The sequence below is a fragment of the Ruditapes philippinarum genome, unplaced genomic scaffold (genome assembly GCF_026571515.1).
Source record: "Ruditapes philippinarum isolate M1 unplaced genomic scaffold, ASM2657151v2 ctg2576_1_1_1_1, whole genome shotgun sequence".
Classification (NCBI taxonomy): Eukaryota; Metazoa; Mollusca; class Bivalvia; order Venerida; family Veneridae; genus Ruditapes; species Ruditapes philippinarum.
Window position 1 is genome coordinate 34,326 of NW_026853689.1, and position 14,263 is coordinate 48,588.

The 14,263-nt window shown below is 28.8% G+C and overlaps 1 protein-coding gene across 1 annotated transcript in view; it reads left to right on the forward strand.

Annotated features, from left to right (window-relative positions):
• Positions 1–8,005: 8,005 nt before the first annotated feature.
• Positions 8,006–14,263, forward strand: part of LOC132737541 (5-hydroxytryptamine receptor-like) — a 92,845-nt gene continuing 86,587 nt past the window's right edge. Inside the window, exons 1-2 of the mRNA XM_060724842.1 lie at positions 8,006–8,423; positions 9,005–9,054. The gene's annotated coding sequence lies outside the window, so the exon portion shown is untranslated. The remainder of the gene's footprint in view (positions 8,424–9,004; positions 9,055–14,263) is intronic.

Here is a 14,263-nt window from a genome sequence, read left to right on the forward strand (position 1 = left end):
TACCACTTTAGCTGCTGCTAGGGAGCCTGAGATATAAAGTAATGCATTTTTCATATTACTCTTAACACAGTTTATATCAATCTGCTTTTAAAATATTGATAGGTTCTCAAATTTACTGAATATTCCCGAAGGAATGTGGAATATTTATATCCCACATTCCTTCGGGATAATACAGTAGATTTATATGCATATAAAGCTCATTTATATTAATCAAATACATAGGTGTGTCTTTTCTAGAATACAATCTAACATATTTATGTTAAAGATAAATATAAGTACACAAAAATATGTATTATTGATAAAAATTAATTTCGAGGTCCCCTTTACTGATCCAATCGTTGACTGGTCTCCTTTCCTTGACCTGTCTGTTAACATTATGAAGACACTGTAATATTGTAGAACAGATGTGTTTGCGTAGGACACATTTTTCACCTAAAACATATAATTCTTGAGCATTTTGATGAAAGGGGTGAAATCAAACAAACAAAGGTCTCGGGTCGCACAACAATCTTTTCAGTAATTTGACATTGGCAAAGTCTGCTACGGATTTTTGTTTTTAGATATTTCCTTCAAAGAATTTTGGTCTTGTAAATTACTTAACGTATTTAGCATTTTCTGATATGCTTTTGCAATGCATGTCTTTTGCTCCATATCTTTTTTCCGAATTTTTATTTTAGGAAAGGTCTCGTCATCATTGATGACATTGGAAATATCGTCATGTATCGTCATTTAGAAAAAGACATTTTCAAGCTATATATTTTTTATCTACAAATTATGTTTAAGAATTAGTTTAGCTGCATGGGGATTTGTTCTCTGTTGATCTGTTGAAAGTAAATTCACATTTGAATGTTATAAAACCGTCAAATAACCGTAAAAATCATTTGTTAATAAAAGAAGCACATTTTATTAAAGAATTTATATTCACAATATGCCAACGGAAGGTGATTCTTATTATAAATAAACTTTTATTTCTTCAGTGTCCAGTCATGTTGTATTAGTTTTAGCAAGCGATAGACACACCTAAAATGAATGTAATTTCTTGGGTGTGGTTCCTGTGTAATTAAAACACGTATATATTTACTCAATTATCTTATTTTCAGCATAATCGTTTTAGCATTATTGAGATCATTTTTTAATCATTCATTTTGATGGTACTTTTACATATTTTTTTTTCTCAATAGAAAATTTCATAAAATGCAAACAGAAACCTCTTCAATGTATGTTTCGCATCTTAATAATCAAGAAAATGATCACAAGCGTGTGTGCGCCTTGACAAATATTTACGTATACTTATTACATTTTGTATCTAATACTTGCATACTACACTCGAATTCTAAATAATCGAATTATGTCCGTTAATTGTTTCACAACCTTGCAATCTGTGTAGCCTAAATTTCCCTTAGCACCGGCTAACGCAGATGGAACATTTTAAAAGGAAAATGGTGTGTTTTTATTGTTTTTTTTTTAAGTTAAAATAGAGAGAAATAAAGAATCCCTTAAGAAAACCCAACAAGACAAAATTGTAAATGTTGCAGGCTCGGTTTAATTGAGCCTGTTCATGGACGGGCAAGTTACCGTCCAAGCCCCCTATCACGGCTTAAGCAGAATTTAACATTTAATCATGGTTATGGTGAACTTTTGAATTAAGAAACATCCACAGATGTGTTCATACGGCGGTTATCATGGAACCATCACCACTTTAGTGCCATTCCATAAAAAGCGGCGTATGGTCCCCAAATAAAAACTTTTAAACCCCTAAGTAGAAAGGGGCACATTCTCTCTCTGGCACCCCACTGGTGTAACTTTTTGAAGCGGATAGCGCCGAAAATATTATCACATTTGTTATAACATTTCTCAAATTTTGGGTCTAAACAGGGCATTTTTCACAGTTTTAAGGGGTGAGAAGGTGTTGTAAGGTGTGTTTATAGTATCATCAATCCAATAATTTATTATTGTATTTCGATGAATCATTATAATCATTATAAAATTTACTTTAAAATTTTATGGTAGTTCAATTAACATTATTTATTTAGATATATCAATGTATCATTCATATGTCTAATGTATGTTTTACAATATCTAGATTTTACAATGGACATGGGCATTTTATAACGATTAATTATTGAAATATAATTAAAAGTAATTAGCATAAAAACACTTTATGTTTGTGTAACGTCGTTTTAAATCAATAGGGCACTTATGTCGATAACCATATAATCTTCAAATTGCATCCATATGGTTCATTAAAATATTACGACTATAAATGTCGTGGAATTTTAAGACATGAATACAAGGAGCTGGTCCATACTGCCAGCGATTTAAATATTTGTTTGAAGCAATAAGGTGTGTTTCTAATGTTTCGACTGGAGCGGTAAAGGTGTATTAATAATGATGCAATAAACATTAAAAGTGTGTTGATAATGAGTTAGATAAGACAATTATAATCATTAAAGTGACATTATGCGTATGTACTGAGTGAACAAGTGAAATTCAAAATAAGTTATCATTTTAACATTATTCCTTTCAATTTAATTATTTACTTTGCATGAACGATATATTACTGACTTGGCCGTAAATATCCATCGAAATTTACATGTTCCAGGTTCAATTTATGAAAAGAGTGGGGCAGTTTTTTGAGATTTAAGGCAAATCTTTATATTATCCTAAATATCTGTTGAACTTTCAGACCGGCCTTTTTAAAAAAAACTTTGTTGTTGTTTTTTTTTTGTTTTGTATTTTTGACGGTAGAAAAACTGTGGTTTATTTTTGAGACATACCTATTATCGGATTTTAAGGGTTTAATTTGGTTACGAAAAAATGAGCATAATGTCACTTTAAGATTAACATAACAATTTTTTTATGCTATTAAGATTAATTACCTGTGTTTTATTTTTAAGCATGTGAATAAATCATACATGTACAAATGTGTTCATATCTATTAATTGAATATTTATGTCAACACATTTTATGTTTGGCAGTGCTTCATAAGGTGCTTCATAGATAAAAGCTCACTACAATGTAAATTATCCTTTGGTGTTGCGATGTATTGTATTTAAAGAAAATGATTTTATGCTTTGTAGAATTATATCAAAAACCGTCTATCTTTTAAATTCTATGTTTTTCATTTAATAGCTTAATAATGTGTATTAAGATGCTGTTATTTGACATTTTATTAATGATATGGCGCCTGTTTATGAGACTAGAGTTTCTAATATCAATAAATATAGAGACAGTATGACCTCTTGTTGTTGTGATAAAATAAATTCAAAAAGGTCAGCTATTATCTGCCTTCATTTTGATGTATCTCGGTCGCTAAAAGACGCAAAATCTTATCAGGATGACACCAAGCTCAATTTTTGCAAAATTAAATGGTAAACAAAGCAATAACAAAAGTATTAATGTTCTATACTAAATGGTAAACAAAACAAAAACAAAAGTATTAATGTCCTATACTAAATGGTAAACAAAGAAATAACAAAAGTATTAATGTCCTATAATAAATGGTATACAAAGAAATAACAAAAGCATTAATGTCCAGTACTAAATGGTATACAAAGAAATAACAAAAGCATTAATGTCCGATAATATATTGTATAGAAAGCAATAACAAAAGTAATATTGCAGCGTACAAAAATATGTCTATCACCATGTCGTTTTGTGTTTATTCTTACTTCTAACTTCATAAGGCACTTTATGTCAATGGATTTTTTCAACCTTAAAATGCTAGTACTGTTTTAAGCTATTGAAAATTTTTACAGCATGTTTATTCTGTTTACATTTTCCATTACTTGCGACTGATTTAAATACTTAATCATAGGATGTAAATATAGCTTTTGTCAGAAAATTTAATTTATGACGTCGGGTTCACTATTATTTGTAAAAAAATCGCCAGTTAAATCTGACTGTAACCCTGTCTTCGAAGATAATCATTAACGTTCCTTTTTGTGGAAAATCGTATATGTCACCTTTAAGCTCATTTTTTTACATGTATTTTTAACCTCACAAATATGTTAATTATTTAACTGATACAGTTCCTGCAAAACTTATCTTATATATTTTTTACACAGGTTTATCTTTGTTGTGGTTAAATTCAGCTTGAAACACATACTTTGTAAAATTATGTACGGGCTGCTTTAAAAAAAACAATGCTGTCACATATCATTTACACTTACAATTGCTTGTTTGTTTGTGTATGCTTTGTTGTTGTGTTTTATTGTTGCTTTTTAGTTGGGTTTTTTTTCTTGTTATAGTTGTTGCTTTTGTTGTCGCTGTTACTATGTAAGCTTGCTCGCTTTTTATCATCGTTTCATATGACTTAACTATGTGATGTTTGTTTGGAGTATTTTCTTTTCTTTTGACAGGAATATCCATGTTGTCTTACCAAAGGGTGTGCGATATTGATTTCATAACACCAAGCGGCGTGAAATAATATTAATATCATTTTACCAAAATACAGGAAATGTTATATCATCTTTACAAACAGTGTGAAGTATCGATATTATCGTATCGGAGGACGTGAGATATTTATTTCATAATTACAAAATTCCATAATGTGTTGACGTGATATCTATATATGTACAATGTATATAAAACATTTGACACCTACTTTGCGTTCTAGTTGTATTTTGTGTTGTTTATTTTGTGGGTTTTTTTTTTAATCTTTAAGTTTTAATCTAATTTCCATGTACATATATTTTGGGTTTCCTCTATTTGGATTTTGTTTATAAATATTAAATAATTTCAACAAATCGGAAATCATATTCTCTATTTGCAATTAAAACTTCTTTTTACGCTTGATGTCTATTTCTAGAAATTTGGTGTGATTTTGAAGTAATTGATCTGGTAACTATGTAACCAGAAAGCAATCCAAACATGGGTGTATAATCAAATTACACAACGCTTAAAAGGAAATCAATATTAGAAGCTCGTATTTCGACGATTTGTTTGAAATGTTAGTTTGTGAAATGTAAAAGTACCTAGATAAATGTATAGACTTTAACAAAACAAAACTAAAGCGTATAACATAGTTAAACACCGTATATTGTTATCAATTCGCTGTTAAGTGCAGAAACGTTAAAAACTATATACATTACACTGGCTCAGATAAAAACAATAGTTATGATAAAAGTCAATGAATAATATAATTGTATAATAATTTGTTTTATGTTATAGCAGTTGATATGATAAACAGATATCTCGTTCTAAGCATATGACAAAAGATAGTATACATGAGCGATGAAACGATTACACTATGAAATGCATGTGTCATAAGAATTGAGAATACTTTAAGATTTGTGTTATTGGACATTATAATATACAATGAAAATGTTTTTAATGCAATTTAATATTATAAAATTGTAACATAAGATACAAAAGTTAATCTTTAGAATTAAGTATAAAATTAAATGTTCTTATTTTATACGGTAAATAATCAAAAGTGAGCAGGCGGTTTAGTCAACAACATTCACCACTAGGACGGCTCATAAGTGTACCCTTATAAATGCTTATATTACAAAATGTCATTATTCGCTTATAATCACTGACAATATGGTTATATTATGGAAATATTATAATTATTATAAAAAAAGTTATAGTATACTATGATATATTTTAATGAAATAGTTTATTCATTAATAAGCATCCCTACAAAGATTGCAAAAATACGAGAAATAAATATTGTAAAAAAATACTTTCATAAAAGAATTTTTCTTTTTTTCTTCTTATTTTGCATCGATTACAAGCAAAAACTGATAAAACTGTGTATTATGTATTATGAAAGATGTATAGCATTACTACATCAAATTCAAATGTCGGTAAATGACAATACAGTAAAACAACAACAAGTAAAACGTTGTATAAATAATATATTATGAATGTAAAACTTGATACGTGGAACATGTAACATTATACACGATATTATTATTACCATACAACTATAATGTAAAATACCGCTAATGGAAACCGATACAGATATTGTAATATTCAATGCAAACGCTAATAAATAAACAATGCTTCACTTTAATAAAGGGAACCGAAAACCGCTTGTTATTGAGAAGTTTGACAATTTAAAAACGAAAAAATGAAGGTTTTTGCATTTTGCAAATGGTTCACAATATCTATCGAAACATTCACAATACTTAACCGTTAAATTCTGTTTGTTCTGATATAGCAATTATTGAATGTGCTTGCCAATTGCAATTGTTCCGATTTAACAATTTTATCAATTGTTTTCGTGTTCTACAACCGCTTACAAATTTCAATAATCTCCAAAGTGTGTTTTTTTAAATGGCATATTATAAGTTTGATAGGTCATAGGACCTTACTGCTGTGGGTCCGAATCCCGCCATCGTATAATTGTTTTGACAGTCGTATATATTTAATGGGTAAGAGAGAAAAAAACAAGAAAAGAAAAGAAACGTATTGGTTCGTTAACAATTCTTATATTTTGTATGCACTTCAAATGAGAGGAGTTTGTGAAGTTTAACGTTTCTTCGGGTTATTCATGCTTTAATTAAAACTTAAACTTACAAAGAATAAGCATATGTTTTTTTTCGCTTGATCACTTGTACGTATATAATCTGCTTGCTACAAAGTGATTATTCTGTTCAGTTTTGTTCTAATAATCATACAAAAAGTTTTGTTTTAAAGGTATGCTTGCGCTGTTGGATGGAAGTCTCTGGTAACTGTGTAATCAAAAAGCAATTAAAACATGGATATTTAATGAAATTTCACAGCGCATAAGAGGAAATCGATATTGTCAATTGACAACATTTTGGTTAAAGCAACTAACTTACACATGATGAATAAGGATTGTAAGAACTACGTCATAAGTAGAATTTGATAAACATGTTTGAAATCGTTAGGAAATTGAATCTAGGCAATTATTTGAAAGCTGATTTTGTAATATTTTTCCAGGACGTTATGTCGCATATATAAACTTTGTAATATGAAGGGGCTAATAATAGAGTAATATTTTATAACTGTTCTTGTTCGTTCACGATGCAATTTGAAGTCGTATTTCCTGTGCAATTTACCACTTAACATATGAACAGCAAAGTATTCAATAACATGTACATAATATTTTATATCTTACATAAAGTGCACAAATAAAATATTGAAAAATATTTAGCTTGATTCATGATATAATGATTTTTATTTGACGTCATTTAGTATACTGATATCTTATCTGACGTCATAATGATGTACTTTTGTCATAATTTTACACTGTGAAAAATCACATTGTAATGCACTCTTAATTTATAATGTGTTTACCAATGATTACAGTTGAACCGTGGGAAGCATGACTTTCAACTGTGTGTCCATTTAACACCAAAAAGTGTGAAAGGTGCTATTAGTTCCGTTTTAAACGAAAAAAAAATATCAATAAATTATCCTTTCTGATTTGTAATTTCGTCAATTAATTTATTAATTAATTTATTTATTCATTTTTTTTTTATTTTTTCTTTCTTTCTTTCTTTCTTTCTTTCTTTCTTTCTTTCTTTCTTCTATGTTTACAATGAATCAGCTATCAACAGTTCGTATAAGTTCGGAAAATTTCGTTATTGTCAGCGCATGATTGACCTATATCAAATGAGCGCCTTTTTCTTCAGAATTTCCATAGTGATGTGTGTACTAACATAGATTTCTTATTTGATAGACTCTGCTTATTTAAAGGATCTTTTTTTTTTTTGATAAATGTCCATTGTCAATTCCATATTTTTATTGTCATTTTTCTTTTAAAAAAACTCATAACATTCTTATTTTTTTACATGCTTTTCACAATGTTAACAACTAAGGGAAATTAAGCGAAACGGACGATTTTTATACGCTAATAATGCGTATAATACCTGAAGCCGTTTAAAAGAAAATGAGTAACTAACCGTAATAAATCAAATATATTACAAGAATTACATCCATAATTACAATCGCACTGGTCAGCCTGAAGAAAGACGAAGGAGAGAGATGCAGAGAATAGGAGAAGGGAAAGGGGGAGAAAACAACGTTAAATAAGTTTGGTAGAGCAGATTCTCGTGCGAGATATTAACGGCCTAGTCTAACTGAGGAAACAATTCTCTGTATAGGAAATCGAAGAGCGCGTTTCTACACTGTGAATATAAGCAGACAGCTTTTGGTTGTGAGAACGTATGGTCAACTTTTACTGTTTTCTGTATCGGACTTGGAAATAATGATTTTGGATACTTATTTTTAATTGAAGTTTTTACGTTGAATGACTAGTATAGTGGACACGCAAAGTGTGTATTTTCTTTTCAATGAAGAAAGATTGAATTATAATAATATAAAAGATGTTAAAATTGTAATAAAAATTAACATCGAAGAAACGAAACAGTAAATATTTTTGTGAAATTAAATACAATGGATAAAACTTGAAACATTGGATATTATTGATAGCATTTATGGAAAAGGTAACTTCAATGGTCTGTTTACTTTTTTCATGCATAAAATATTTCAAAAAGGATTTTATTATTTTTTCCTCTTTGAAATATTGTTTTTAAGTGTCAATAAATACACGTAAAATGAAGATCAAGCATGTAATTTTAATAATATAAAAGACTTAATGGATTGATTACTCGCAATTTCCGCCGCTTTTGAAAGCGTTCTAATCTTGATAATGCATGCGATTGATAATAGAGATGTACACATTTCATGGGCGACAGAGTATTAATATGTTGTAATTAGTCTGTAGCGTCTGACGTTGACATCGGTGCTTAAACGAAATCATGTGAATCGGTTACAAATATAACCGGAAATTAATATGCGTCCGAAACTAGTACCTTGTTAGTTTTACGTGTTTTATGTATTCATTCCAAATAACAAGAATATTCAAGAAAAGTATGCTCAAAGCGGTTGATATTTTAATGGGAATAATAAGTTTTTATCTTTCTTTTGTTATTTCAATGATTTTTCACGTTGTATGCAACGAACAGAAAAAAGTATATATAGTGTGCCAACACAAAACTGAATTTAAACTTTCTCTGTGTTTCAGGACATACTTATACTTTATCTAAACAAAGATTCGAGTTATCATCATTTTTGGTAAGTTCTCTTTTAATTTTTTTCTAAAATTTTATTCATTATAATATATATCATTAAATACAGTATATATTTTTTTTACTTATGATAGCTTATTAGGATATTACTCTATTTCTATATCTTGATAAAGACGGTAAAAACAGGATACATTTTCTCTACGTGCATTCTATATCCAGAAATAAATACGCTACGTTGGTATGTATTACAAAAATTAGCGAAGTTAGTCGGTAAAAAATAGACGGAAGTTATGAAATGTAAATATTAATCTAGTATCTTATCATTCTTTATTCCTTTCATTGGTTAAAGATTTTTTCTATTAATTTTTCTTTTTGTTCTTTTTTATTTTATTATTATTATTATTTTTTAGCATAACTTACAGTCGTTTATCTCGAATTCTTAACAGTATTACATTCCATCTTCTCTTTCCTTTTTGATTTATTTTATATAAAACACCTCTTTTACTTTCTTTCATGCACCATAACAAATAAAACAGTTTATAAATATGATTTTTTAATTAAGATGACCCAGACAAGTTTACCCTGATAATTTTTTATTCAGAAATTAAGGCGATTATCAATTTTGTGAAATATCAATATAAAACTAAAATAAATACACATTTTCCACATACTCTACTTGGTTATTGTTTACGTTTTTATGGAAATATAAACTGAGCTGCTTTATATATACCAAACTACTTTTTTCCCGCCATATAAATTAAATGCTTCTTTTCAATTAAATTCAAGAAATATTAAGGTCAATTTAAATAAGTGTCAATAATTGTTGCCAAAGTAAAATAAAATCATTTACTAGCTTATGTTCCTGGTATTCTATTTCTAAATCATTATATCTGTAGATTGATGCACTTTTAGTTTGCTAATAAATTTGAATGTTTTCCTTTAAATGAAGTTATAAATATTATATACACTTATGCATGCATTACATGCCAATTTAATTTTAGATGTAGTTTTTTTCACATATTGTAAGACAACAGTTAACAAAATGGTACAAAGCTGAAACTCATTTTAATATATCTACAGAATACGTTAGACTATGACCTGAACATAGAAATGTTTATATATTTTCTATTATATGTTTGTGTAGACACCAAAACATGTAAGTACACGATAAGAAACATCGATATTTATTTCTAAAGTTTATCTACAAGGTGCAGAAAAAGTCATTGCAGTGAGTGTGGAAATTATCACAAGGTTTACAACTGCGATTATATGTACCTGTATTGGTAGAGAAGTCATTAGCGGCAGACTTTGATCGATTTCTATATATCATAATGCAAATAAATACAATACCGCACTAGTAATAATTCAATTAGAAAAACAAATATAATGTACAAGGTATACAATAACAAAATACACCGGAATGTTTAAACATTTATGTATTTATATTTTACATCAACATTTATGTATTTATATTTCACATCTGGTCGAGGGGTTAGAGTCGATGACTTCTAATCCAGTTACCTCTCTGGCGTGGGTTCGATCCCCGGGAGATGCTTTGGTAGTTTAGCGCGGAGGAAGGTAGTCTAGTACTGGTGTAACTCTCCAGGAACGATGGTTAGGAAACTACCCGCCTATATGACTGAAATACTGTTGAAAAAGGCGTAAAATGAAACAAACAAACAAACAAAATATTTCACATCTGACGATATATATATGTATATCATTTAGTTTGACATGTAAATATCATTATTAAGAGACCATCAGGCATTACTTAGTATACGGGTATCTTGTTAAGCGAAACTTCCTATTTTGTGCCCAATAAAATTATTTTATATGTACTGAAATGTTAAAGCAAACTATATCTATTTATATAATATCGATGTGAGTTATAATTGGCCTGTAAATTATCTCTTTAGATGCGTTCCTCGTAAATAAAATGAAAATACAAAAATGTGGGTATCAACACAACACGTATTTATTTGATATTGTTTCTCACACTAAATTCATTTCTAATGCTAAGTGTAATGCACAGTTAGGCATAAATAAATCATACAATACAACAAATTGATTGAAAATAAGAAATCAGAAATATAAAAATGTAACGATATAAATTTCTAACGTTTTAAAAATGTATTCAAGTTGCTTATGTTTAAAACAGGTATTTCATAGTACACATTCTTTACCCAAACCTTAGAAGGAGTGGTTATTAAACTTTAGTGGTAAAAACAACATCTCTTACAAATATTTTTCAGTTTTCAGTGCATTTAAAACTGTAAATAAACAGTCCTCTTTTTAGTTGGATAATTGGAAAAATGTATTTGTATTGTATTAGACAGACTTGAAATATGAAAGTGTACTCAAGCACGATATTCTCTTGTCAAACATACGCTCTGGGATCATGCTCACACATGAAGCTGATTTTAACAGATCGTTAAAGATCAAAGAACTGCCGATAAATACAAATTAGATATGTAATGAAGTAAAACAAAAAAATGGATTTTCTCAATGTAAGAAATGAGCAAATTAGAAGCACTACATTAATGAATATTTAAAATAGCACGTAAAAAAACTACAAGTATAACATGCTAATGAGCGATACCTTGTCGTGATGATTACAACGCGTTCCTCGATCTATTTCTTAGCACGTGCTTCAATGTGTTTCTATTTTGATTCTCATCAATGATTTTTTTCCTCTTATCATATCATGTTATTCATTATGATTAGCAAGTTTTTTTATACAGGTAAACTGTGTTAAAATGACAGGAGATTGGTAAAAATAATCCGAACGAAAATTAAATTGTTTGAAACTTTTAATAAAGAAATGGCATTATATCACAAATAAAAGTACATTTCCGTATAAATGTCCTATGACAAAGGTTTTAATATTATTTAGCCGTTAGCTTTATGTATTATTAAACATAATTTCCATTCTCGTCTTTTTATCATGAATTATAGAGTGAATATAAAAGTCATAAGTACGCGTCTCTCTTATTATCTTTCATTATTTTCGAAGCAGAAAAAGACAACGTTACATCAAAGTTTTTTAATTCAAAAAATAACGTAAATTGACCTCTTAGTCGCCATAATAAGATCATTTAGTATATTTACATGTAGAAACAATGCTAGGATATAGTTTATATGATAGCAAAACTCTTTCTACTGGCGTTCCTGGCGAGACAAGAAATAAATTGCTGTATAATTATGTCCCGGGGAATTTTAAATCCAAGAGGAAATGGGATGCGCGAACGTGAAAACATTTGATGCTTCTAGTCGGAGTATTTCCATAGAATCAAACATTTCAGTCATTGCATACTGAATTTGGGGTGATTACATAATAGGCATATTCAAATCAAATTTCCCTGTGCCTATTTCAAGATGATCTAGATGAACATTACATGTCTTTACAAATATATAAAGGGTGTACCAGTAATTTGATGATTCATGTTAACATTTTAGGTTTACTTGCAAAAAGATATGTTTTTATTAACAAGATTTCCAGAATTATTACTCTCCATTTTGCCCCAAATAAGAAATAATTACCCTTATAGCGCTGAATAATAACAATTGTCAAGCTTAAAAATATATGTTAAATTGAAATAAATGCATACCATATTCTTATATATTTTCTTTAAATTAAATTCTTGTTAAGAAAACAATACGTATTTAAATATGTATTACTTCATGTTTTGAGCCTTTTGAACATATGGTAACCGTCAATGTATAAAGATATCTGCTGATGTTTCAAAATTCATGATCAAAAGTTACATTAAGTTCGTAGTAATAAAGTTTGTCAATATCACAGAATCATACTAAATAGTCAAAATAAGATATCAATATCTCAACATAAATTACAAGTTTTGTGAAAGCAGGTTCAGCGACTGCTGATTCCCTATGTAAATATTAACGTACGCCGTTGTGGAGGGTCTTTGAACATTACAAAATGATCAGTTTTATGCAGTTAAATGAAAGATGAATGGATGAGTATTGAGTATGTGTGACAGATAGCTCCTCCTGTAGTCTACCCTCGAGATTTACTGTCTACAGATAATGTAATACGCTTAAATATATGATTAATGACCATGTGTTTATCTAATTAAAACTGAATTTAGATTGAGAAAAAACATTAAGTTGTCAGTGATATTCAATCAAATCGCAATTTACTTGAGTTTTGATGTGTCCCGGTGCTCATTATGTTTTGTATGATTTTAATAGTAAAATCAAAACTTTTTTAGATTTTTTTTCTTCAAAAATGATAACAGCAAATGGATGTTTAATACATTTTTCAAGTTATGGTTATTGTTATTTTTCTTTCTACACAAGTCGGGCATTGAACTGTTAAAAGGTCTGAAATGAATAATATCTCAATTTGTATAATTAACTTACATTTCGAAGATAAACGCTATATAAATATGTCAAATTTAATGTTGTGGTTTTAAGAAAATATTTTGTTTGCTGTTTGTATTCACTTTTCATTTTTTATCCTTGTACATGTTTATAAATTTTTGGTTTATCGGATATTTGGCATTTCAAATCATTTTTACCATTCACGAGAGTACCCATTATATTATTATATAATATTTTCAACTGAGAAAAAAAGAACTTATAAATATAATACTATTAAATAAAAGCATAGTTTTCATGTAAAACATCGATCATTACATATTTCCACAATAGTCTGATTTTTGCCAAGACTATCATTATATGAAATAAAAGACAGGCAAAAACCTGAATAGCACAATATCAATACTAAGATGTATATCTATCTCGGCCTAATCCTCGAAACGACGCGAAGAACTTTACTTGATCCTGGGATAATATCCAGAAAATCTGAAACATGAAGGCATCTTGATCTATCTAATGGATCGCTAATTGCTCGCATTTCATAGTTTGTTTTAACCATTCGAATCATGCATTCTTTGTAAAGAGAAAACTAAGATCCTGTCATATAACGGGGGATTTATTTAAGTTATCAGCAGGAAATAATTTGATGAGGGCATTAAATGAGAATAACCACAATAGAAATATCAAGTTGTTTTCAAAATGTTTCTGTTTTTATGTCATATTGCGTACTTGGCGCTTTCTGAAAAACGTAATGGTAAAATTCGAAAATGTTTACATTTTTTCTGGTGACGGAATTCAATTCTGATAAAGGCATTAAATGCGTTCATTTTTTTATTTAACTGATGAAAAGTTGCAATAAACATGCATTCAAAAAATAGGTTTGCGTGACAACAGTTTAATGATTACAAAAACGT